General features: G+C 39.8%; 1 long non-coding RNA gene across 1 annotated transcript; it reads left to right on the plus strand.

The window, feature by feature from the left end:
- Positions 1-3029: 3029 nt before the first annotated feature.
- LOC114025594 lies at positions 3030-26199 on the plus strand. The gene is made up of 3 exons (XR_003567050.1): positions 3030-3551; positions 22944-23100; positions 24160-26199. It is a non-coding gene; the product is annotated as an uncharacterized LOC114025594 (long non-coding RNA).
- The last annotated feature ends 510 nt before the right edge of the window (positions 26200-26709 follow it).

Raw genomic sequence — 26709 nt, forward strand, 5'->3', positions numbered from 1 at the left:
GAAATGGGGGGCCAATAAAATATATGTAAGGATGCCTGCAGGTCACATATTGACTAAAAAAAGCCACATATTATTAACATTATCTATGTTTTATTATTTTTAAAAATGTTGACACTTCCCAATTACATTTTAATCTTGAGGCCACAGCAGGAGTACTGTGGGTCCCAGCACGCTTGACAGGTCTGTTCTAAATGCTTTCCACTGTCCCTTTCTGCTCTAAGTCCTGTGACCCTGCGGTCACACAGGGGATGGCAACAAGTTAGGTGACTGTTCTTGACAAGGGCTATTAGAGAGATAGTGACCGCGTCAATTGGTCATGTGTATTTCAAGTCCTGACAAACTAAAGAATCCCAGATAGGATGGTGCCTCGAGGAACTGAAGGACTGAGTTTCTCCCCCTGCAAGAACTCCCAGAGTCAGCTACTGTCACTGGTGAACAAAGGAACAGGTGTATCCCCATCCTTAAGGCAGCAATACTTGCCCTGAACACTAGAGCTGTTAAGCTTGAGGGGTCACAGAGGGGAGGCAGAGGAGAAGGGAGAAAACTGTAGCTAGCAGGTTTAGGTGGGGGCTCTCTACTTTGGCTCAGGTGGATCTCTACTACTGGAATGCCATCTCTCCACTATGTGATCCTCTTGAAACTACACCCATTCTCATCCTTGACACCCAGCACAAATGCTAATTCTTCCATGCAGGCTTCTCTACTCCCCTATCTCCCCCTATAAAGCTACTTATCCTCTGTCTCAAACAGTACTTGTTTTGTTTCTTTTCTTTATATTAAATTTTATTTTAAAATTCTAATTAAGTTAATTTTTAATCAATTAAGAAATATATTTTCTCTCTCTCTCACCTCTATTCGATAAAGCAAAAAAAAATCCTTTTTTTTACAGATATGTCCAAACTTTATTTAAAACTATTTAAGTTTAAAGTTACTAATGATAATGAAAAAAATAAAAGAGAACAGTGCAGCAAGCCTCAAATCTAAATACATATGCATAGCCAAGAAAGAAAAATTTCCTCATTGGCTGTGTTTAAAATTTTTTTTTCCCATTCTGCACAAAAGGTAGAAAGAAGCAGTACTTGCTTTGCATGTCTCTTGTAGCCTTGTGTATTATTATTTTTGGAGATAATTTTGGAGTGATTTTTTTTTTCCTATCTCCTTATGTAAAGTTGAGACCTAGGCAGATAGCCTTGGACTTGGAATCTGGATGACCTGAATTCAAAACTTGCTTCAAAACACTAGCTGTGTGTGTGACCCTGGGTAAATCACTTTAACTCTGTCAGCCTCCATTTCTTTATCTGTAAAATGGGAATAATAATATCCTCTAATTGAAAGAGTTGTTTTAAAATAAAATAAGGAAATACATAGAAAGTGTTCTGCTTATCTTAATTGATATATAATTGCTAACTATGCTATATTTGTTATTATTATTATTATATTTATTATGGAAGCCAAAAGTATCAGAAGCAACTAGAAAGTATCAGAAGCAACTATGCTTGATAAATCCCAAATAGAATTGCTCTTGCAGAATTCCAAAGGGGACTGGCAAAGTCTGAAGCTCTCACTAACTCCACCTAGCCGCACGGAAGGCCGGAAATTCATCTTGACCAATGAGGAGGGAGTCTACACCAGTGGGCTTTGGGACAGGGGTTACTACATCATGATCATGATCATTAGCACCACCACCATCACCATTATTTATTATTACCACTTACCAGAGAGATTAAGTAACTTGCCAAAGCCACACAGCTAGCATGAGACAAAGCGGGAACTTCACTCTAGGTCTTCCACTTTCATATACAATTTCATACATGCCAGTCATGTTTGTGGCAAATCATTTCACCCAGGGTTGTTGTGAAAATCAAATGATTTAACTTTACAAATCTTAAAGCATTATGTATTATCATTACTATTATTCTTGGGACTCCTCTGTGAAACGGGAATAATATTTGCATTTATTTCCTGAAGTCATAGGGTTGTGAAATTTAATTCAACAAAGATTTAAGTGTTTACCACATTATAAGCCTTTGTGCTAGGGGCTGGTGACAAAAACAAACAATCCCTTCTCTCAGGGGAGCTTACATTCCACGGGAATGCTGCTACTTCAGCCACTGCTACTAATATTACTACTAATAATAATATGCATAATTTGCATAATATGCAAAAAACAAAACTGGTAACTAGTGGGGATAAGGCTAAGAAGGCATGGTTGAAAGAACGTAAGGATTCTGATCACAGATGAGGATGGAGTGAATTTGAAGTACAGAGTGAGAGTGTGCAAAGAATCTGGGCCAGGAAATGTAAGTATTTGAGTTAAGGGAACAAGCATTTATTAAGCACCTACTGTATGCCAGGGATTGGGCTAAACCCTTTACAACTATATCATCTGATCTTTACAATAACCTCGTAGTTCCTGGGTGGCTGGAAAATACAATGGGTGAACGTGAATAATGTGAAATGACTGGATAGGTTGTAATTAAGAGTATGGAGGGCTTTAAATGCCAGGCTGAGATGCAATAGCGAGCCACTACTACTAAGTCCTAGCCCGAGGTTTTAATGTGCAGAAAACTGAGGTGGGGAGGTAGGGCTTGGAAGGGTGGAGGGCTGGGGGTCGGTGAAAAATCGATTCCCCCCTCCCCCTTTTCTATTTATTTTCTAGATGCAGAGTTCCACTATCAACAAATCTTCAAACAGGCGTTGTTTGCTTTCCGCATCCTGAGGATTTCTGAGCAGGTGACTGACATAGTCAAAATTGTGCTTTACAAAAAAAAAAATCATTTTTGCAGCTATATATGGGATAGGGTCACTTAAGTCCCGCAGTGTTAGATATACGTGCGCAGTTCGCACCGCAAGAGCATGCTCTCTATAACCAGCCTGTGGCGTAAGGCTACGTTGGCGCACGCGCCTTATTCAGGAGCTTTACTGCGCATGCCCTATCTCGTGAGCTAAGGTGGTGACGGGGAGAGTGGTGAGGGGGGCGGAGCCGGCGTGTGCTCTTCGGAAGTTACAACTACGGGGAGCGATGTGAATCAGAGAATCCCTAGGGCGATGGAATTTTTAAGGAGACGCAACAGGCAGGTCAAGTGCTCGGAGATTCACTCGGAGCCAGTTACTACCTCCGTGGCCTGGGGCCCTTTTGAAGTCTCAGGTGGGGAGGAGGGGGAAGGGAGGGCAGAGATCGCCCTCACAGGAAGAATCTTGGCATTGGCCGAGAGGTTCAACAAACTGCTTCCGATTCACAAACTGAACACAAAGAATAGGTCCTCCAGACAATAGAGAAGATCGAGAGGAAAGACCTTCCACTTCCGCTCCCGCCATAGCGGATGTCCTTCCCTTCCAGCCACCTCCCCGACCTGAGCACAGAGATGTGATCCGCTGGAGGCCAGAGAGACCAGGAAGCGAAGTCGGGCAGCTTCACGCTCCGCCCCACGCCAGCTGTGTAGAGTGTGTAGCCACTCTCCCAACCCCCACCCCGAAAGTAGACTAGCACCACGAGATCGCAGAGAGTAGTCCAGAGCCGAGAAACCTTTTGCCCTTATCGTTGAGTATAGGTAAGAACAGAAAGAATTTAAAAATGTGAATTTGAAAAAGCCGCCGCCCCTCATCACGATATAATTTGTCGAGACTATAGAGAATAGGTCCGCCGACGTATAGAAGGTAAGCAGATCATAGAGAAGACGCGCATCCTCCCCATCGCGGATGAGAATCATAGAGGAGATCCGCGGTGGCGAGACCATAGAGAATAGCTTCGCGAGTGTAGAGAGGCCCCGATTTATGTGGGAAGTCCTTCCGCCTCGCTTTGATACTGTTGAGAGCCCAGGTGTCAGAAGTCATTCGCGTCAGCGGGTCACAGAAAAATTAGGGGGTAGGTGGGGGGACGGGATCTCTGCTCCCAATTCCAAAGTCGCTGAATTTGAAACCGTATCATAGAGGAGGGGAGTCCTTATAGAGTGTACCCCGAGAACACTGAGACTAGAAGGGGGGTTGGCAGTCCCTGGTAGGTTCGGAATCCTGCAAGAGTTCTGAGGTGAGGAGGGACGTGGAAAGGTCGGTGTGAGGCCAAAACTCTCCTCTTCTCCCAGTGGACAGAATGGAGAGATGTGAGATGAATGATAGTATAGTTAGGTGTTGAATTATTACTTCTAAATAGATGTTGATGGGCCTGATCGTGTCACTTATGTGTTCAAACACCTTCAGTGGCTCCCAAATGCCTATCGAATTAAATACAGGCTCCTTTTTCTGGCATTCAAAGCTCTCTAATCCTGACAACTCACATGTGCAGCATTCCCCTTCATGGACTTTTCTGGGAGTGTGCAGGTAAATGTGTAACAACGGACTTGGAGGGGGAGACACGGGACGGGAGTAGGTTTTTGTTTTTCGATTAATCAGCATTATTAATATCTCCATAGTGTTAAGTCTGCTGGACAATCACCAGTCAACTAGACAATAAATCAAGCCGATTCGTAGCGTTTGCCAGTTTCTGAGGTGTCAGTGCCCACACTAAAAAATTTAACTATCAGTTCAGAGCCAGTTGGAGTTGGTTCCAGCACACCCCTGACCCTCACACTCCGTCAGAACTAGACTGCTCACCCTCTACCTTAACCCTCAACACATAATAATCTTTCCCACTATGCCTTTACTGAACTTATGAACTCTTCCTGAAATGCCTTCTAACCTTTTCTTTGCCTGTAGACCTCATCCTTTCAAGTTCAATATAAATATAATTAATATTAGGAAACCTAGGCGGGAGAGATGTGACTTATTTCAAACATTTGAAGATTGTCATGTAGAAGAAAAATTAGACTTCTTTTGCTTGGAACCAGGAGGCAAGGCAAAAATTTCCCAACCTGTCATTTTAAGCCATGATTCCTGCCTTTCTAGTCATATTTCATATTTTTCAATACCCTTCACACATTCCCTGTTAAGTCAAAGTGATCTGTCAAGTATTTCACATATTTGTCATTTCATCTTCACTTCCTAGAATCCATGGGTTCCTCAAAGCACAGGTGAAATGCTACTACCTGCACAAGTTTTTCCTATTTCTCTCGCGTTAGTACCCTCTCTCCTTGAAATTAGCTTGGATACAAACTTTGTTTATGTAATAGAGATGAAGTTAGTGCTGGAGAAACCCAATTTTGAGAGTTTTCTTCTTTCCAGGTGATTTGCCTGATTTAGAGAATACTCAGTGTGAATGTTTTTTCTCTCTTCCCTTTATCTCTCCCACCCTCTCCCAGGATCCAGGTGTAGTATATGTACCCTAGGTAGAAGGTCATATCAGTCTTTGAGATGTGTGAAAGAGAGGGACCAGCAAACTCTTAGAGAAAAAAATTTTAGACATTACTACAAAAAAAGAAAAACTAGTAACTACTAACCCATATGCCTACTTTCCCATCCTTATTAGAAAAATCTACATTTGTATTGAAGGCATTCTTGATGAATTATGTGAAAAGGGAGTGGGCAGGCTTTCAAAAGTGGCATTCTATAGAAAGTTGTGTCTTTATTGCCGTCCTGAAAGGCACAGAGAATACAAAATCTCTCCATGCCTCTGTTAACTATTTTTAAAAGTATTTGATTCAGTAGAGCAATATGTCACTTGAAAGGCTCTCCTCCAATAAGGCATCTCATGCATATTAAAAAAATTTTTTTTAGGTTCCTTGAAATGATTGTCTGATTATTCATATCAACTGAGGCATGAATCAGAGAGATGTATGCTCAATAAAAATGTTTGCTATTGTCAAAGAAGGTGCCCAAAGGGAAGGATTCCTAGTATATGGTGAAATCCTACAAATTCTTCTATTTGCTAGTGATACTGTGCCCATTTTGTCATGCCTGAAAATTGTAGAAATTCCTAAATAAGATCCATAATAAATTAAGTTTTCAACCTAACAGTCTACATAGGAAAAACCAAATAGATGAAGAATGTCTGTTGTCCAAGCTATGATATTCAGTTAGATGGATAACCCATATGTGTGGGACAAAAGACCCCCACCCAAATTTGAATCAGAGTCTTGACAAGAATTGCAAAAAGGAAAGTTGCTTTATTGGCTTTCTTGAGAAAAGACACCCCTGTGTCACCCAAAATGGCGTCAGCCAGAGAGTGCAAGAGTGCTTTGTTTAAAATAGGTTTATATAGACCCTATCGCAATAGCCCACTCTAACCCCATGGTGTTGGCCCATTGCCCGAGCCTCAGGGGCACAATCTGTTTGAGTAAATCTTCCCCAGCAATGAAGAGAACAATGGAGTACAGTATAGTTTAACAAAATAACAAAATAAATTGTAACACTTTAATACTAGTATTCACGTGTTCTTCAAATCAATTTGTTTAGATTGCTAATAAGATTTCTTATTGTTGTTGAGTAGTTTTCAGTCTTGTCTGACACTTCATGACCCCATTTGGGGTTTTCTTGGTAAAGATACTGGAGTGATTTGCCATCTCCTTCTCCAGCTCATTTTACAGATGAGGAAACTGAGGCAAAGTTAAATAACTTGCCCAGAGTCACACAGCTATTAAGTGTCTGAAGTCACATTTGAACTCAGGAAGATGACTCATCCTGACTCCAAGTCTGGCACTTTATCCACTGTACCACCTTGTTGCCCTAGCGATTTAGTTGTCATTCAGTCATGTCTTAACTCTTCATGACCGTATTTGGGGTTTTCTTGGCAAAGATGCTGGAGTAGTTTACCATTTCCTTCTCCAGCTCATTTTACAAATGAGGAAACAGGCAGCAAAAAGGGTTAAGTGACTTGCCTAGGGTCACACAGCTAGTATCCAAGGCTGGATTTGAACTCAGCTCCTCCTGACTTCTGGTCCAGCATTCTAATTACTGTGCCACCTAGCTGCCCCTAATAAGACTTATGTAGAAAATAACAACTAAAAACTTGCTATCAAAGCATAGCCTAGATTTTAAGGGGGAGAAAACATTTCCCCCCATTAGGTCTCTGAAGTGCCATTGTAGGTTAGTTGTAGCTTGAGCCTACAAAATCCTAGATGGGCCCAAGGAGGAATATTAAGGGGAGGTGTATTGGAGCGTACTTCATTCTTGCCTGTTTGTGCTCTTATTTGCACATGGCCCTGATCTCATATAAGCCTCCACAGAAATGTAATGTCCTGGATGGTTATTTCTCTCCACTGGGGTCCACATGAAGAAAGTGAAATAACATTTGCCTTCAATTTCCATCTACTGCATTCTCTACTCAGACAGCACTAGAAATTAAATAATAAATTATTTAGTTGAACTAACAAAACATAACTAAGGAAAACTCATGCCATAAACTTTTTCTTACCCCTCATGAGTCAGTGGTAACAAAGCTAATTCTTTCCCCTCTCCTTCCAAACACACTTGTATATTCAAAGGCGTGCATGCACATACACAGACACACTCACTTCTGTACTGGTGGGGAAAAAAGAAAGTAACCCTTGTGGGTTTGGGTGGAGTGGGGAACCCTGTTCCAAAGTTAGTGGTGGAAAGGCTTCCTTGGGTTGCTATCAGAACAACTCTCTAGGAAGCTCCTTGCCTTTTAAATCACTCTTCTGTGGAACTAGAGCTAGGGCTACCTTAAATTGCTAATTAACTGCTATCCTGTTCAGCTATAATTTGGTGAAGACTTGTCCCAACTACTCTTAGTCATAGCTCACTCCACTTCCCAGCTATCAGTTGCTTTTCTTCTATCGGTCAGTCACAAATAGTTATACCTCCACAATGATCACTCCATCCTCAAATCACCTGTCATCACTCACTGAATCTCTCTCTTCAGCCATCCCTGCCCCACCTTAGCCATCTTTATTGCTGTGTAAGGGAGCTTTCTTCTGTGTCTGTTTTGGGTAAGTACACAACAAAACTTTGAGCCCTAGTACATGCTTAGAAGACTATTGTGAATGCTTTTAGAATTCTCTCAAAGATTCTGCCTAGGCACATGCCGTGTAGCTGTAGTTAGGATTTTCTTTTACATGTTTCACTGAATGGTACCAAAGGACCTCTCAGGCTGTCTAAACTCTCCTCTGCATCATCCTATTTGTCTTTTTGGTTTTTTTTTTCTGTTTCCCCTTCAAGGGGAGAGGGAATGGGGGAAGGCCTTAAGTGATGGAATCCAGCTGGGCTCGGACAGGTACATTTTGGCTTCTCTCCTCTAGCCCAAATTTCAGGAAGAGCAATCCCTTTCAACTTACATATGTCCTACTGCTTTCTTCTGAGGCTAGGGGCAAACTCACTTACCCCTCTTGGTTTGCTCCTTTCCATTTCAGTCATTCTTTCCCTGTGCACTAGTGTATGATTATGTGTAAATTTTCCTAAGACTTAGCAAAGAGTCAGGAAGGCACTAGTAATTTTAGGGCTTTAGGGGAAGACAAAGGGGTTGGGGGCAGGGAGGACGGGGGGACAACCTGGTTTTTTCTACCAAAACCCCCACTGTCATAGCCAGACCTTTGTTCCCCGTACGTATATTTTATTTATGTGACAAATGGTGAACTGGACCCAGAATTGAATGAAAGAGAACAGGCTGTATTGCATTTTAGATAACGTGAAGTGCTTTTCATAGAACCACAAATATAGAGCTAAAAGGGAACTTAGAGGCCAGTGAGTCCAACCTCTAGCTTCTTCCTCAAATACCCATTTTATTAATATTAATATCCTTCTATTCAGGATTTATGATTAGAAATCAGAATACCACAGTTGCTAAATGAGAAAAATCAATCAAAAACATCAAAAACAAATTTGGATCACCCAAAAGAGACACAGGGAGCGTAAATAAGCTGTAGCATATTACCAATGAAAAATTATGCAAAAGAGGCAGCATAAAAGATATCATTTAAGAGATGCATTACTGGAAAAGGAGTTGATCTTGATTCATCATGGTAGTATGAACTAGGGGTGGCAGATGGGCCTCTTGTATCCTGCATTGTTTCCCATATAATGTCAAGAGACCTAGACAACACCCAACTTACTGTCTCTCAATACAGCTGTTACCCCAACCTTCTATAGTCACAGTAGGGCTTGGAGCATCTTTGGGGTTGCTGCCACCCAATGGCCCCAGCCAGTATTGCAGGCGTTGAGGAAATTCTTGGTCCCTGAGTCACAATAAAAGAGGTGATGAGAGTAGACCAGGATCAGATATCCACAAAATCATCTCTAGTCTATAAAGGTAGAAAAAGATGATTGCTTACGGATCCCTTGACTACTTTTTCTCTCTCCTTTTATTCCCCATTACCCCTTCCTCCCCTCCTTATTTCTCTTCTATCCTCAAGATACCTGACTGAATCCAGCCGATGGCATTCACTCCTTTCTAACCCCATCTACTTCATCTCCTTGACTCTCAGCTTCTTCATCGATCACATAGATGAAAGTTGAACTAGATGACTTCCAAGGTCCCATTCAGCTCTAAGATCCTAGCCCTTTTTCTCTGCCCAGCCTTCTTGTCCAGTTTTAATTCCCAACCCTGCCCCTTTCCAACATCTTCCCTCCTCTCTTCTTCTGGACACCCTGCTTCTTGCCCTTCCCTCCTTCTCCCCAAACTGTGATTTTTACCTAGACTCCCAAGGGCATTCTACACAGAATAGTACCACCTGTATATATATGTGGCTTTAGATGTGCAGACAGAACCATGTGGGCAAGAAACCAAGTATCAGGACATTGAAGCATTGGCCGAATACTGAGCCAAAGCTTAGACAGGTCTTAGGTAGGGAATTGTGTTGGTATATAGGACCAGCAACCTGGACCAGCAGAGCTAAACTGATAAACAAGAACTTCTAGGAGAGAGGGCAGTAGTTAAAGGGAGGACAGCCCAACAGAATCATATGCTCCCCTTATTCAGTCATATAATGTTTTCACCTACCCTCCCTCTGAATTAGGGCAACTAGGTGGCTCAGTGAATAGAGCACTGAGTCTGAAGTCAGAAAGGCCAGAGTTTAGATTTGACCTTAGCCAGTAATTGTGTGACTGTGGGCAAGTAATTTAACCCTGTTGTTTGCCTCAGTTTCCTCATCTGTAAAATTAGGTGGAGAAGGAAATGGCAAACCATTCCAGCATCTTTTCCAAGAAAACCCCATATGGGGTCACAAAGAGTCAGCCATGACTGAAACAACCTTCTGAATTATCCCATTCTAGCCCAATCTGATTTTCCAGCTATGGGGTAAACGAGAGGAGGAACCAAAGGTAAATCACAGGATGTGAGGAAATTATCTCAAACCATATTTTAAAAAAAAAATGCTCAGGATCACTAGGAGCATTAACTTAAACCTGAAGTTTTAGCTCATACACACTAAATTAGCAAAGATAAAAAATAGTCAATATTGGAGGGGCTATGGGTAGATAGGCCCATTAATGCTATTGCTGGAGCTGTGAATTGGTTCATGGGTTCTGTAAAAAACAATTTATAATTGTGCAAAAAAAGTTACTGAATTGTTCATACTCCTTGATCTTTAGGCATATATCCTGAGAAGATCAAAGTTAGGTCCATGTATACCAAAATGTTCATAGCAATTTTTTATAGTAGCAAAAACAAAATCCTCAAAAACAAAATGGGTACCCCATCAATGGGGCCTTGGTCGAACATATTTTGGTACGTAAATGTAATGAGTTGATATTTTATGAAAAATCATCACTATGAAGAATTTAAAGAAACATTAGAAGAAAACAAACAGAGCCATGACAATTTGCATAATGGCCACAGTGTAAATAGAAAAAAAAATTGCAATTCCCATTAAATTCAGTGATTGATCTTGGTTCTACAGGACTGATAATGAAACCCACTTTCCTTCTTTCAGCAAAAGTGAGGCAGACGACAGGCATAAGTTGTTTTATACGTTATCAGATGCAGTTGTTATGATGGTTTGATTGAAAAACTGATTTTCTTTGTTTCAAAAGACCAGGCTGTAGTTGGTGGACTTGCAAATGAGTATGACAGTTGTGGAAAGCAATTTGAAATTATCCACAAAAAATTACTCAACAAAATATGCTTTGACCCAGCTGTGCTACTGGTGGGCCAATACCTAAAAAAGATCAAATGAAGAAAAGGTCCTTTATGTACAAAAATATTTATAGCAGCTTTTTTTGTGGTGATAAGAAACTGGAAACAAGAGGATGTCCAAAAGTCAAGGAATGGCTGAATAAATTGTGGTATATGAATACGATGGAGTACAATAGTACTATAAGAAATGAGGAAATAGATGATTTCAAAAAGACATGGAAAGACATATGAACTGTTACAAAATTAAGTGAATAGAAACAAAAAGCAACTGTAACATCAATATAAAAGTGAACAATTTTTAGGATTTTTTATAAATGAAAAATGAAATTAGTGGAACCAGGAGAACAATTTATACAATGACAACAACACTATTTTAAAAAAAAAAAGCTTTGAAAACTGTAAGAACTATGATCAATACAATGGCACTTTAGGATTCCTGAGGACCCATGATATAATGCTATCCATTACAGAAAAGGTGCAGAATAAGATGTTTATTTTTTGTCTTCAGCCACTGAGGAATTAGTTTTGTTTACTCTGCATATTTGTTACAAGAAATTTGTTTTTTTTTTCCTTTGATTTCCCTGATGGTATATGGAGTGGGAAGCAGAGAAAATAGATTTATGTTTATTTTTTTTTTAAATAGTTGGGGAGAGGGACAGCTAGATGGCACAGTGGATAAAGCTGTGGCCTTGGAGTCAGGAGGACCTGAGTTCAAATCCAGCCTCAGACACTTGACACTTACTAGCAGCGTGACCCTGGGCAAGTCACTTAACCCCAATTGCCTCACCAAAAAAAAAAAAAATAGTTGGGGAGTACCACAGATATAAAATGTTGATGCACTTTCAGATGAGGTCACTCTATTATCAGTTTTACCTGCCTGTTTTATTTTGTTAGTAGTGATCTCCATGAAGTGGGAGAAATCTGTAAATGTATGTAATATAAAAATAAAACATCAATAAAACTGATAGTGACAAAAAAAAAAGAGGTGATGCCAAAGATACATTTTGCCTACTTCATATTTTTTTGCTTGGGCAACACCTGCTCCATTAATTCCATAAGAGTATAACTACTGGTTTAATTACTGGTTTAATTTATGATCAGTCAAAGAAAGCAGACCATTTAATAAAATGAATCAAAGTAATGGTTCAAAAAGTTCTTGGGTTGCTGACCTGATTTTTTTAAACCTTTTTGTGGGAGGAAAAAAAAAGATAGTGATGTGGTTAGAAAAAAAAAAAGGCTATAATTTATTGCTAGGGAAACTAAGGTGAAGGGACATGAGCCTTCTGTGCATCTTTAACCAACCCAGTCCTTGTGATTTGCATAGAACTGAGAATGATGGTAGGAAAAAAGACCAGGATGATGAAAGCAAATTTCCTTACCACAGTTCCACCTAGCTCTTTTTATATTTGGGGAAGTAGAGTCCTGGGAATATTTGCTTCATTTATGGGGTCTGATCAGAACTGAAATGAGAGCTGTACTGAGAGGGAACAGCAGAAGAGAAAAGAGTTCAAAAAGCCAGTGCAATCTTAGCCTGAGCAATCTTAACCTGAGCATTTGCTGCTTTCTGTGAGCAGCCTGGGTAAAGGGGAGACTTCATAGCTATCGGGTGGAAGACCTGACTGAGAACTTTAGCCGTCCCCATCAGGAGAGATATTTACTAATCATAACACTGCCCAGGTGAAACAACACAGAATCGGAGGTTGTTCGAGCAATACCACTGGAAGGTCTATGTTCCAAGAGACCAAAAAAAATGGAGAAAAAGAATCCATATATACAAAAATGTTATAGCAGCACTTTTTCTGTGGTGGCAAAGAAATGGAAGATAAAGGGAGTGCTCATCAATTGAGGAATAGCTGAACAAATTATGGTATATGAATGTGATGAAATGCTTTTATGTTCTAAGAAGTGAAGAAAGAAGCCGTTTCGGAGAAACCTGGGAAGACCTTATGAATTGAAGAGTGAAGTAAGCAGAACCAAGAGAATGTATATAATAACAACAGATGACTTTGAAAGACTTGTGAACTCTGATCATTCTATGACCAACCACAATTTCGGAGGACTCCTGATGAAACATGCTACCCACCTTTTGACAGAGCGGTGAAGTACACAGGGTACAGATTGAGAAATATATATATTTTTGTGGACATGGCTAGTGTAGAAATTTGTTTTGCTTTACTATGCATATTTGGTACAAGGGTTATTTTTCTTTCTGGGGGGGAAGGAGAAGGGAGGGAGAAAAGGTGAATTTTCATTCATTTTTAAAAAATTAATTTTCTTTTTAAAAAAGGGTGGGGGGAGAGGAGGTCCTAAAGACAGTACAGAAAAGCTACTCCAGCTGAGGACTGTAGTATGTGGGTGTGGGGGCCATGGGAGAGGGAGAGCATAGGGCTCCCTGTTGCCTTTAGAATCAAATATAAATCCTTTGGAATTTAAAGTTCTTCACAAAGTAGTTCCTTCCTACTTTTCTAGTCTAATTACATATTACTACCCTTCATGTATTTTATGTCCTAGCCATATTGGCCTGCTTGTTCTTCACACACTGACTCTCCATCTCCATGTCTTTACATTGGCTGTCTTCCATGCCTGAAACATACTTCCTGCCTCTTGGAATCTCTGGTGCTCAAGAGGCACCTTCTACATGAAACATTGATTTCTTCGCTAGTCACTAGTGCCCTTCCTCCGAAAACTACTTTTGTATTCATTTTGTATATGCAGGAAAATATGCAGCTGGTCTGAAGAGGCTGCAGAGTATTCTCTCCCACTAAGGAGCCCTTCGGCTCCTGGGATGGAATTAAGCCCTAAGACAGGGGTGGGGAACCTGTGGCTTTCTAAGGCCTTGGGTGCAACCTTTTGACTGAATCCAAGTTTTACAGAACAAATTCTTTTATTAAGAGGATTTGTTCTATGAAGTTTGGTTTCAGTCAGAGGGCCTAGAGGGCCACATGTGGCCTTGAGGCCTAAGGTTGGCCAGTCCTGCCCTAAGAAAACAACTTCTAAAAATTGACTAATAAAGAGCTTGACTCCAATCAAGAAACATTGAGCACTATCATGTGCCAGGCATTATACTAACACAGGATATAAAGAAAGGCAAAAAACATAATCCTTACTCTCAAGTTCACATAATGGGGAAGACAACATACAAATAACTATTTATATACAAGATATATATGGTGAAAATGGAGGGTCATCTCTAGAGGAAAGACCCTAAGGGAGATGAGGTAAGGAGGGGAATAGGAAAGGCCTCCTGCAGAAGGGAGGATCTGAGCTGAGTCTTAAAGGAAGCCAGGGGGCAGCTGTGTGGAGGATGGCTTGGAGTGGGGAAAGACGAGGCAAAGAGACTAAATAGCAGGCTATTATTGTAGTCCAGGTGTGAGGATGGCTTCATGTCTTAGTGGAGAGGAGACTGGGAGATGTGGTGAAGATAGAAACAAAATTTGAAAATAGATTGGATTTGTGGAGTGAGCATTAGTGGAAATGAGAATGATACCAAGGTTGTAAGCCTAGGTGATTAGCAGGATAGTCATGCCCTCCAAGGTAGTAGGAAAATTGGGGTGAAGGCAGTGGAAGGTATAGACATATTGAATTTCAGATGATCATGGGACATTGAGTTCAATATATTCAAAAAAGTAGTTCATGTGAAAACTGTAGCTCAGGAGAAAGATTGGGGGGAAAGAGAAAAGAGATGTGTGTGTTTGTATGTATATGTATGTATATGCTTCATCTGCATGGAGATTATAATTGAACCCATGGGAACTGATATGATCACCAAGTGAGATAGTATAGAGAGAAGAGGGCCCAGGAAAAAACTTTAGGAAACACCCAGTTAATTAGTGTGGCATGAGTAAAGATCCAGCAAAGGAGACTAAGGAGTGTCAGGAGAACCAGAATAGCATAGTTTTGAAGAAAAAAATATCTGTATCATACTCAGGCACATGTATCCCAGAAATATGTTTTTTAAATCATCATATTCGAAATCTAAGCATTTCTAGCTTTTAGTGATAGGAATGTCAAGATTGACATAGTTCCTCCAAATTTTCAGAAACTTCTTCTAACAAGACAATTTGAAGTAATATTATGGGAATCTTGAACAAATTAAAGATCACAAGCTGATAAAGCACAGTTGTGTGCTACTCCATCTAATAGGACATTAGTCATTTAATCTTCTTAAAACTACTCCCTTCCTAGAGCACTTCCTTCTATTGTTCTCCTGGAGTAATCAAAATGTTGTTCTTGTTGTTCAGTCATGTCCTATTCTTCGTGACATGGTGGACCATAGGACTCAGGTACTGTCCATGAGGTTTTCTGGGCAAAGATACTGGAGTGGTTTTCCATTTCCTTCTCCGGTAGATTAAGGCAAACAGGTTATGTGACTTCTCCAGGGTCATATAGCTAGGAAACGTCTGAAGTTGGATTTGAACTTAGTTTTTCCTGACTCCAGACCCAGTGCTGTATCCACAAAGCCACCTAGCTCAAAAGGACCTCATCTTACCAGAAAAGGTATAACTGTTAAACATTTCATAAATAATCCCACTAGTTTGGGGAGGGCAATGATCTTAATTAGATAAGAAGTATTTCTTCTAAATTTGATGACCACCTTTAATCCATTTTCCTAGGATCTTGGCTTTTGTTCTAGATGTTTTATACACTGCCTACTCAGAAAAAGTCTGGAAAGGACTTTAGACTAAAAAAATATTTATTTCTCAGTATTTTCCATTTTAAAAAGTTTTTAATATGCTTGCACAACAATATCATGAAAACCTGGAGAGCATAGAGTATTCAAGCAGAGGTTAATGAATAGTGTCAACAGCTGCAGAGGGGTCAAGATGGAGGTGGATTGAAAATTGCGTTTGGCAGGTAAGAGATCATTGGTAGCTTTGGAGAGAACCTTTTCAATGAGTTAGTAAATGTATAGTAAGTGCCTGATATGTGCCAGGCACTGTGCTAAGCACTGTTAGGTGATAACAAAGAAAGGTAAATGCCATTCCTTACTCTCAAGGAACTCAAAATCTAATGGAGGGAACATGCTAACAACTATGTACAAAGTAGCTATATACAGGATAAATTTTTAAAAATCCACAGAAGGAAAGCACTAAAATCAAGAAAGGCTTCCTGGGGAAAGGGATATTTTAGCTGGAATTTGAAAGAAGCCAGGAAATCCAGGAGGAAGAAGATTTCTAGGCATAGGGGACAGCCGGTAAAAATACAGTGTTGGAGCTGGAATGTCTTGTAGGACAAACAGCAAAGAAGAGAGTCAGTAGATTGTAGAGTATGTGAAGAGGCAAGTCAGGTGTAAGAAGACAAAAAGTAAGAATAGGTAGATTATAAAGGACTTTAAAAGCCAAACAAAATGTTACATCTGACCCTAGAGATGACAGAGCACCATTGGCGTTCATTGAAATGGCATAGGAATAGGATCTTCCTGCATAGGAAGATGATTTTGATAACCCAGTGGAGGATGGACTAGTGTGGGAGGTAGAGGGGGCAATCTGCTGTAGAAGATGGGGATTGAGATCAAGGGTGCATGTGGAAGATTTTTCTTCACAAAGATAAGGGTCATTTCTTTATATACTAGGTAAAGGAGGAAATAATGGAGAAAATGTCTAAGTGACATGAGAATCTGTGATTTTTAAGGATTCTATTCTAAAGTTTCATGGATTCTTCCTATCTCTGAGAACAAGTACTGTTTCTGTGTTTTTGCTTTGTGTAGTGTCATTTCCTGGCACAGTACCTTCCCACATGGTAGGCCCTTAATAAAAAGATTGCATTAGATGAATCTTTCTCCCAGTTGGTTTTTTTTTTTCCCTTAATGTTCTTGCCTCAAGGTCTGACACCAGTAGGAGTTTAATAGAGTTAGATATCTTTCTCTTACTTGAATACCAAATCAAGGAGGCCTTGATGGGTTCACCTTCATAAAGAATCTATAACAAACAAAGGATTTTTAAATTCCTGTGCTTGAATGAGAGGCTCATGATCCTTTGGAGAACCTCTCAGGTAACTGTCAAATATATAGTAAAGAACTGAGTATTTCTAGTGCTTAAAAATAGCAATTCTGGCCCCAGAGCAAGCAACTCAAAAGTCTGGATGGAAAAATAAGAGGAAGTACTTAATACAATTTCCTATAAATTAAGAGTGAATTACAGTCTCACAGATAGATGTTAATGCCTCTGCCCCATCCCACTCCTATTTTTATATATTTAACTTATATTTACCCCAAGGAGATCAAAGATAGAAAGTCAGTTACATATACACCAAAGTATTCGTAGCGGCACTTTTTTTTAATAGTAAAGAAGTGGAAACAAAGTAGATGCCAATTGGTTGGGAACTGGCTAAATAACCTGTATAGTACATGAATGTAATGCAATATTACTATAGTAATAGTATTTAACACATGTAGCACTTTAAGGTATGCAAGGTGTTTACCTATAAAACCTCATTTGATAAGAAATAATAAATATGAAGAATGCAGATAAGTATAGGAAAATTTCTATGATTTGATAGGAAGTAAGCAGAACTAGAAAAACAATCATTACCCTGTACACCTTAACTATTTTAACCTTGTTATGTAGGACTGCATATGTTAAATTTTTTTTTTTTTTGCAGTCTCTAAATTTCAGTATCATAAAGCACATAGTTGTCCTTCTCTAGTTAACTTCAGGTACTCCCGTTACTAATTGGCACAGTGGATAGAATGCCAGGCCTGGAGTCAGGAAGGCCCAAGTTCAAATCCAGCCTCAGACTCTTACAAATTGTATGGACAAATCACTTAACCTTGTTTGCTTCAGTTCCTCATCTGTAAAATGAACTGAAGAAGGAAATGGCAAATCACTCCAGTATCTTTGCCAAGGAAACCCCAAATGGGATCACTACACATCAGAAACAACTGAACAACAAAACAATTACTGACAAATACTCTACACTTTGCATCAGAAGTTCTTAACCTTTTTTGTGTTCTTAATTTCAGTCATGAGAATGAACTCCAAAATTTGAAATAGTTTTAGAAGGAAATTTATTAGGTCATTTGGTAGAGGAGATGAGGCAGGATAAAGGGTATGACTCCCTCTCCTCCAGGCTCTGGAAGGTTTATATTATATAGGATTTAAACGTGGGTACCCACACATGCAGAGAGGGCAACTTGAAAGTAAGGTTGATTGAGATGGATATCAGTAAATGTAAACATTCATTAAAATTTGTATGACATCAAAACACAAGGGGAACCCAAAACACAAGCTTGGATAGACCCTAAACAAAACCATAACAAGTAGACCCAAAACAAACATTCTAGGTGAATGCAGGATCTAGGGGGAAACTCGTAATTCCTTGTAGCCATTTCTGGCATTCCTGGAGAGTTACTGAGGTCAGGATAACATTCTGGGTTCAAACAATCTCTAGTCACATGAAGTTAGATTTAAACGGTATAATAATTAATGTTTTCCAAACAATATAATAAAACATTTTCCCTTTTAACTTTTAGCAGTCTGGTGAAGCCTATGGACCCTTTCACAGAATGTTTTTTAATGTATAAAATAAAATACATAAGATCACAAAAATTATTTCTATTGAAATACAATAAACAAAGCATTTTTTTTAAATAAAAAAGTTTGCCGTTTCCAGGTTAAGAACCTGTACCAATGCTTTATGAGTTGCTGTGGCCAAAAACACAAACCAAAAAAAAAAAAAATCATTCCTACTAGCCAACCATCTGGAAATGAGTATCTGTTTAGCTAAGGTGACTGACCTTCAGACAACAGAAAGTACAATTTGGATCCTATACATGAAGCCTTGCCGGCTTGGCAGGACCTGTCAGAGCTTGTTTTCTCCTGGCAGTCTTTGATTACCAAAAGTCAACTCTGTATTGACCCCAATGAAATGTCAGGGTAGGATTTTAGTTGAACATTGACCATGAAGCTTTGTTGATTGTCCATTCGGGTCGTGTTCAAGGTACAGATTTTATAGCTAACAATTGAGAACAGGAGTAGGATTCAGGATTCCTGTTCTAGCTCTACTGCTTAGTGCTCATGAGATTTCTTTTCTGGGCCACAATTTTATTCACAATAAGGCAGTTTTCCCAGGTGGTCCCCAAAGTTTCTTTACTAATTTAAAGCCCTTCAACCAAAGAAAACCTGAAGCTTTATTTGAGAAGGGAAATTTTAGTTTTTAAATGCCCATATATAAAACCATCTTGGTTTAAATAGTTGCTTAATTCCTTTTTCAGTAGCCAATCTAGCCACTAATGAGACTTTTTTTTTTTAATTTGTATATTCAGCACCTAGCATAGCTGCTGGCACATAGTGCTATAGTGCTTAATAAATCCTCATTAATTAATTCATAGGTCAAAGTTTAGATTTCAACTTCTCAGAGTTTGAAAAACCCATGTATGCTGGCTCTATACAAGTAAACTGTTATAATCTGGATAATTTAAAAGGGAATGAATTCCCCATACCCACTTGGATCCTTTTAATGACTTTAGATGGTGACCTTAAGGTTTTATTTTGGCCCTACAAAGCCAAACCACATTCTTTTAGAGAGCTAAAATGAGATACTGATCTATAATACACTCACCTACCACATTTACCAATTGTACCAACTGGGATAAAGAAAATACTATAGAACAGAAACAATATCCAGAAAATTATATGAAGCTTTTGAAACGGATTCATTCCTGATAAAGTAGATTCTTCCTGACCTGCTAATTTAGTTCTCATTTATGGTAGTGCCCAGATTTATGGGGAAAGGAGATAACATATGAGGGCACCTTGAAAAATAAAGAAATCTGGATTGATTTTTAAGTATCGTGCTGTTGATGAAGTTCACTGGGCAAAGCACATAACCTTTCTGTGCTCTGAGCACCTCTGTGGAACAAGTTGCAAAGAAGGGGATGACCTCCATCAGTTTTCTCATCCAGCAGTTCCTTATACCAATGAAATCAAAAGTCCAGGAGGCCTAATCCTATCCCCATCCCCAACATGGACATAATACTAAATGTTTACAAAGTACTTTGTTCACAGCAGGTAAATAAACTGAGATTCAGGGGACATTCCATTGCCTAGTTCAACACATAGCAAGATTGATTGATTGATTGATAGCAAGATTGATTGATTGGAGGCTGACTGCTTAGGATAGCACCGTAGGCAAGTGGCAGTGAGGGATGTTTAACAGTTCAGTGTAAATACTGGAAAAGTTGTTGAAAAAGAACAAAAATGAAGACTGAATATTGTAAAATTACAATAACAATGCTTAGCCCAGGTAAGAAAATATGGGAATCCCTTCGTTGCAGATGTTGGGGACTGTGAAAGTAGGAAACGGAAAATACTGTCCAACTTGATTGATGTATTGGGTAGTTTTGTTCAACTGCTTTTCCCCCCTATTATTTGTTCTTTGTTTTAAGATTCCTCTCTTGACTTGCATATTTTGTTTGTAGTTCCATGGTAGTGTCTCCTGACAGATGCAGAAAAGGATAGATTGGAAAATTAAGGTGAAAGGGGGGGAAAAAAAGCAGTTCAAATGAAAAGAACCCAGGAGTTTTAATGAGCTGTAAATTCAATCAACTGTGATATTGTAGCCAAAAAGGCTAATGCCATCTGACTTGTACATCAAGGATCTGTGACTTATTCTGTGTAGATAGCTGATTCACCATCACAAGTCATTAATAATAATGGCTAACACTTGTATAATGCCTACTATGGGCCAGGCAGTGTGAAGCATTTTACAAATATCTTATTTTGTCCTCACAACCACCTTTCTTCAAAGTAGATGCTATTATTATCATCCCTATTTTACATGCAGAAACTGAAGTTAAATGACTTGCCGAGGGTCACAATTAGTTAAGTGTCTGAGATAGGAGTTGAACTCAGATCACTTTGTCTCCTGCACCACCTAGTTGTCCCTAACCCCTCCAGTCCTCCATAAATATTCTTCATGAGTTATGTTCAAAAATTTTCATTGCATGATGGCTAACCTTCATAAGCCTCTCCAAATGTAAACTCATCCTGATAGCCAGCAAACTTCATCATCCCTGTACACAAAATTTATCATAGCCTTTGAAAAGCCATTGTGTTTTAAGATGTCTTGATCATAGCACATCTGGAATACTGAATTTTTCTACATTTTTTAGAATGGACATTGATAAGCCAAGGCATTACACCACTCAAACCTTGCACCCCAACCCTCAGTTGCCTCCACCATCCACCTTCCCTGCTTTTTATATTACTGAATACCTAAGTTTGCTTTTACATCATCTCTGTTTCTGAATACATTTCTCCCTACCCAGTGAACAAATAAATTGTAACAAAAAAGAGGAAATAAAGTATCACAAAACTTAGCAGCAAGTCAATGAAATCTGACAGTTTATACAATGTTCCACAACCATAATAATCTCCCACACCTCTGCAAAGGTAGGAAATATTATTTTCTCATCATTTTTCTAGTGCCAGCCTTGGTCATGATAATTTTAAGGCATTATGTTTTTTGGTTCTTTCCATTCACATTGTCATAGCCATTGCATTTTTTTCATTGTTGTGCTTACGTCATTCTGAATCAGTTTATTTAAGCCCATGTCATGATGAGCTCTGAAAGAGTACTAAATCTGGAGTCAGACAAGCTGGGTTTAAACCCTAGCTCCTCCATTCATTAGACTGAAGCTTTCTGCCTTGCTTTTAGTGATCACTCCTGAGGTTGCCATCTTCCTTTCTAAATGTTCATAAACCATAGCTTAAAAGGATTGTGATGTATTAGGCAAGAAAAAAAGGACACAAAGTACTGGACAGTGTCACACATAGGATCAGATTTAGAGGTGAAAGTTACCTTAGAGGTCATCCAATCCAGCTCTCTTCATTTAATAAATGAAGAAACTGAGACCCAGAAGTTTAAGTGACTGGCTCAGGATTAAAATGGTAGAATCAAGAATTAAACCCAGGTTCTTGGAGCCCAAGTCCAGTACTCTTCCCATCCTGCCAGTTGGTTTCTTCAATTGTGCTTCTGTATTCTGGGAATTGGGAAGAGGTGGTAGTTTTGGAAGGAACAATCATTTCTATCATTAACTTGCTGATTTTCAGGTGTTACTAGGGCACTGACTTCAACAAACATTAAGGTCTGCCTTCTCTGCCACCTATGCTCTAACCAAGTCACTGAGAAAAGTGTTGAACCACTGACAGGGCCAAGGAGATTCTTGAGGCACTCCAGTAGACTTCCCCTAGGTTGAGATCCATTCATTAATGAACACGCTGTAGATCTAATCATTTAACCTATTCTGAACACATATAGTGGTTTTATCTATCCCTCTTAATATTTTCCACAAAAATATCATAAGATGCTTTTCTGAAATCCACCTGTGTTGTCAATAACAGACCCTTCTTTTACCAAGTTGCCTATCTGGCCAAACTTTATAGTGTGCAGGGCTTCTATAAAGCCCACAGGGATTGCATAACAAGCCCTATCTCCCCATGCCAATGTCTGCAAGGAAATTTCTGTAGGTAGAGAACGTGCAGTTCTACCAAACTCCATAAAGAGGCAGCATTAGCTCATGTCAATTTTGCAATAGTGAACCTATAGGTACAGGCAGATTCCAAAAAGGGAGAAAATATTTGCCCCTAAACAGAGAGAGACCTCTCTGCTTTTGCTACTGCTGTGTTAGGGTAATTTTCTCATGGGAGTTCTAGCTTCTCTCAGCAGAAGCTGAGGGTCACAACTTGTTGCATCACAAGACCTCTCCTTTGCTGACACACAGCTACCATGGTTGGCTCAGCTCTCCTCTCATTGGGAGAAAAGTCCTACTCATACCCCTGACACGAGGGCTGCATGTGTCCAACAGGCTAGATGATTGGATAGCACATGGAGATCATGCTTTAGTCATGTACTGCTAGAGGTATAAAAGATAGCTGCAAGCACATAATAAACAGAGCTTCTGCCATCTTGCTGTCTCCCGCCTCATCAATGTGTCACCGGGTTTTAGAGTACTGAGCTGGTCTCATGCTCTCCACTGCAGCGGCCACGACAACTGGTGCCCAACATGGGGCATGAGGAAACAGAACCCCGTAAGCAGAAAGACATTTTCCAAGAACTTAGCGTCGGTAAGCTTCGAGCTTCAGCCTGAAAGAAAGGGTCTCCGTGGCGTATCCCACCGTAAGAAGACAACGGAGAAGGTAAGTAAGACTTTACTCTACCATGGGGCAAAACTTAGGGCTTCTCACTCCTTCCAATGAGGAAAATTATGCCCGGGCATTATATAAAATAGCAAAAAGGGAAGGAGTGACTATACACATAAAAGACCTAAGAAAATTTGTAAGACTGGCCTTTAAGGTCTCTGCTTGGCTCCCTGAACAAGGCTGCTTCAAGCCAGGTAGATGGAAAGTATTTGGGGAACAGATGACATCCTTTGACAATACTTGCCCGGGAGAAGTAAGAGAGTTAGACTATACAATTTATAATTTAGTAAAACAAATATTGACAAATCAAAAACAAAGAGAGGTTAGGTGCTTTCCAGCCTGTACTCAAACTGGCTTGTCCCTCCCATCCACAACTTCTAGTCGAGAAAGTTCCCCAAACAGAGAGGAAAAACCGCCTGACCCCTCTGACGATTCCGCTCCCAATTATTTTCGAAGAACATACCCTGATATAGAAAAATTAGAAGAGTCAGTACGAAAAATAACATTAATATCTCAAAATTAAAGTGAATACGCTGCTGCGCCACACAAAATAGAAAGTGAATATAATTACACTGGCGCACGCCCAAAAATTAAGGCAATGATGGCATCTAGCAGTGAAGAGTCACTACAAAAGAGCATTAGAAAAGCAAAGGAACAGGGTGAGGATGTTAGTGAATGGGAGTTAGTGAATGTTATGTCTCAACTACAGTAATTGAGGAACCTGATCCTTTTAATCCAGGACAGGTTAGGAGGAAACATGGGGCTGTTCCCTTTAAAGTTCTGTTACAGTTAAAACAAGCAGTTACTCAACATGGACCCACATCACCTTTTGTAATGTATCAATTAGAGGTTATCTCCAGCTCTATTTTATGTCCAAATGATTGGAAGGCAATAGCCCATGCCGTCTTGACACCTAGAGCTGCTGTCTTTTGGATGGCTGAATATGTAGACCAGTGCAGGATAGTGTCTTATCAGATGGCTCCTGGACCTCAGGGCAAAATATTATTTGAACAAATGAGTGGATAGGACCTTTCAGGGTAATAACCTGGGGACCAGGGTATGCTTGTATCTCAACAGGAGAAGGATCTAAATTGGGTGCCAACAAAAACTCTCAAAATTGTCACTGAAGCCTCGGAAACATCGGAGGAGAAGACGACCCAGTAAAAGGAGAAAGAAAAGAACAAACATGGCTAGACCTACGAAAACTGTTATCCTGATGCTGGCTATGCTGCAGTTAACTTCGGCAATTGAGATGGGTCAAAATGAGACCAGATGGGCCTTCATAAAAGGACCCTCCATGGCCCAAACTTGTAACATGGAATGAATGGCTTCCAAATGTTGTACTACAAGGAAATGCAAGTAAATTCTTTGCCCAGGAATTTGACTATGCAACAGGAAACAATACTTCAGGAACACTAAAATACAATATTACAGGACTAACTGCTACTCTGCCTATATGTTTTACAAAAAACGAGAATACGAGCGAACATTATGCTAAATTGGTCAATACCACGTTGCATACACAGTTCAGCATTGGGGAACAAATAATTCATATGATGGGATTGGAAGAACAGAATTGCACGAATGATACCATCATAATAAGACCTTCGATATCGCCTTGCATTCCCCTTAATGGAACAAAACCAGGATGGCCTATTATGAAAACATGTCTTACTCATAACAGAGCGTGTCATCGTTTACAGAACATAACTTTACAATCATGGCATACACCAGACCCAAATATATCCTACATAGAACAGATGCTACCAAATTGGGTTGGGAATTTGGGTGGAAAAGGGAATCAGTTGTGGAAAATATGGATGGTTTTGGGAAATATAACTATAATAGAGAAATATCCAGGGGGATATTCAGGGTATTGGTATACTTGGAAAAAGATTTTCGGTAAGCCCTCCTGGAGTAACGACACAAAGGAAGAAGGCTTTGTTCTACAAGCACGCGCTTGCTTGGGAGGCGATTATGCTTTTATGTGGGGACACAATGCCAGTGTTATTGTAGAAGAAAATGCATATGTCACATGCCATAACTGTTCGGTTTCAGAATGTATTGGAGAGAAAATAGGCAAGCAAAAGATTTTTATAATTCGGAGGACTAATTTTGCTTTGCTTCCTGTTAAAACTAATGATTGGTATAGGACAAAAGCTGATCATGTTTATTCAACATAAGAACCAAGAACTTGGCTTACGCAGGCAAAAATGCTGTATTAGTTGTGTAGTTTTGGGAATTGTAGCATTAATATCTATAATAGCCTCTTCGACTTCTATAGCAATGTCTATATCTACAGTAAAAAATCAAATTGTAGAAGCAAAATTCATGCAAGAGTTAGCTCATAATGTGTCAGTAGGTTTCACAATTCAAAACAGAATTAACAATGACTTTTATAAAATTGTCAGAATTAGCACACACTGTCGAGGCAGTGGGTGATAAACTCTTATCTCCTCGAATATCAATCTTCCTTACAATGTGATTATAGATACAACTTTATTTGTGTAACGCCATTACTTTATAATCAGTCTCGATGGGATTGGGGACGTATTAAAAAACACTTAAATGGGATAATGTTGAGCTCTAATCTCAGCTCAGAGATGGATGAATTGTGGCATATAGCTCATGAAATTGATGTAGCTTCACATAAGGATTTAATGCCTGATGACACAGCAGAGGAAATTGTTGATTGGATTAAGAAGGGCCCTGCACATCTGGCTCATTAGATTTGCCGATGACAAAAAGCTAGGAGGGCTGGCTAACAACAATACCTGCTGGCTGGCATTTCTGTGCCACTTTAAGACCAGCATAACACTTTACTCACATTATCTCATTTGATCTGCATAACAACAACCCTGTGAGCTTTTCCACTTGGATTATAATGATTGTTTTATTGTGCTTGCTTTTATGCTGCTTACCTACTGTAGTTGGATGTCTTTTGAAAGTAATGATGTCCACGCTTAAAAATGTTATGTCTCAACTACAGGTATTGACAGACACACACCCACAACACCACCTTCTTTAAAACAAAAAGGAGGAATTGTTAGGGTAATTTTCTCATGGGAGTTCTAGCTTCTCTCAGCAGCAGCTGAGGGTCACAACCTGTTGTGTCACAAGACCTCTCCTTTGCTGACAGCAGCTACCACGGTTGGCTCGGCTCTCCTCTCCTTGGGAGAAAAGCCCTACTCATACCCATGACACGAGGGCTGCATGTGTCCGACGGGCTAGATGATTGGATAGCACATGGAGATCATGCTTTAGTCATGTACTGCTAGAGGTATAAAAGATAGCTGCAAGCACATAATAAATGGAGCTTCTGCCATCTTGCTGTCTCCCGCCTCATCAATGCGTCACCGAGTTTTAGAGTACTGAGCTGGTCTCATGCTTTCCACTGCAGCGGCCGTGACACTGCTGTCCCTTATTTCTGGGATAAGGAACTCCCCACTGCCTATGTCTGTTGAAATTCCTCCCAACCTCAAATCCCAGCTCAAAAACTTCCTCCTCTATTCCAGGATCTAAACAACTCCTGCCCCACCCCCAATATATCACTTAGAGTCTGCCCTTTTCAAGTGTTTATCATTGTGACTCCAGAGACCACTCCCC

Source organism: Vombatus ursinus, unplaced genomic scaffold (genome assembly GCF_900497805.2).
Source record: "Vombatus ursinus unplaced genomic scaffold, bare-nosed wombat genome assembly UNPS02014832.1, whole genome shotgun sequence".
In the NCBI taxonomy this organism is placed as follows: Eukaryota; Metazoa; Chordata; class Mammalia; order Diprotodontia; family Vombatidae; genus Vombatus; species Vombatus ursinus.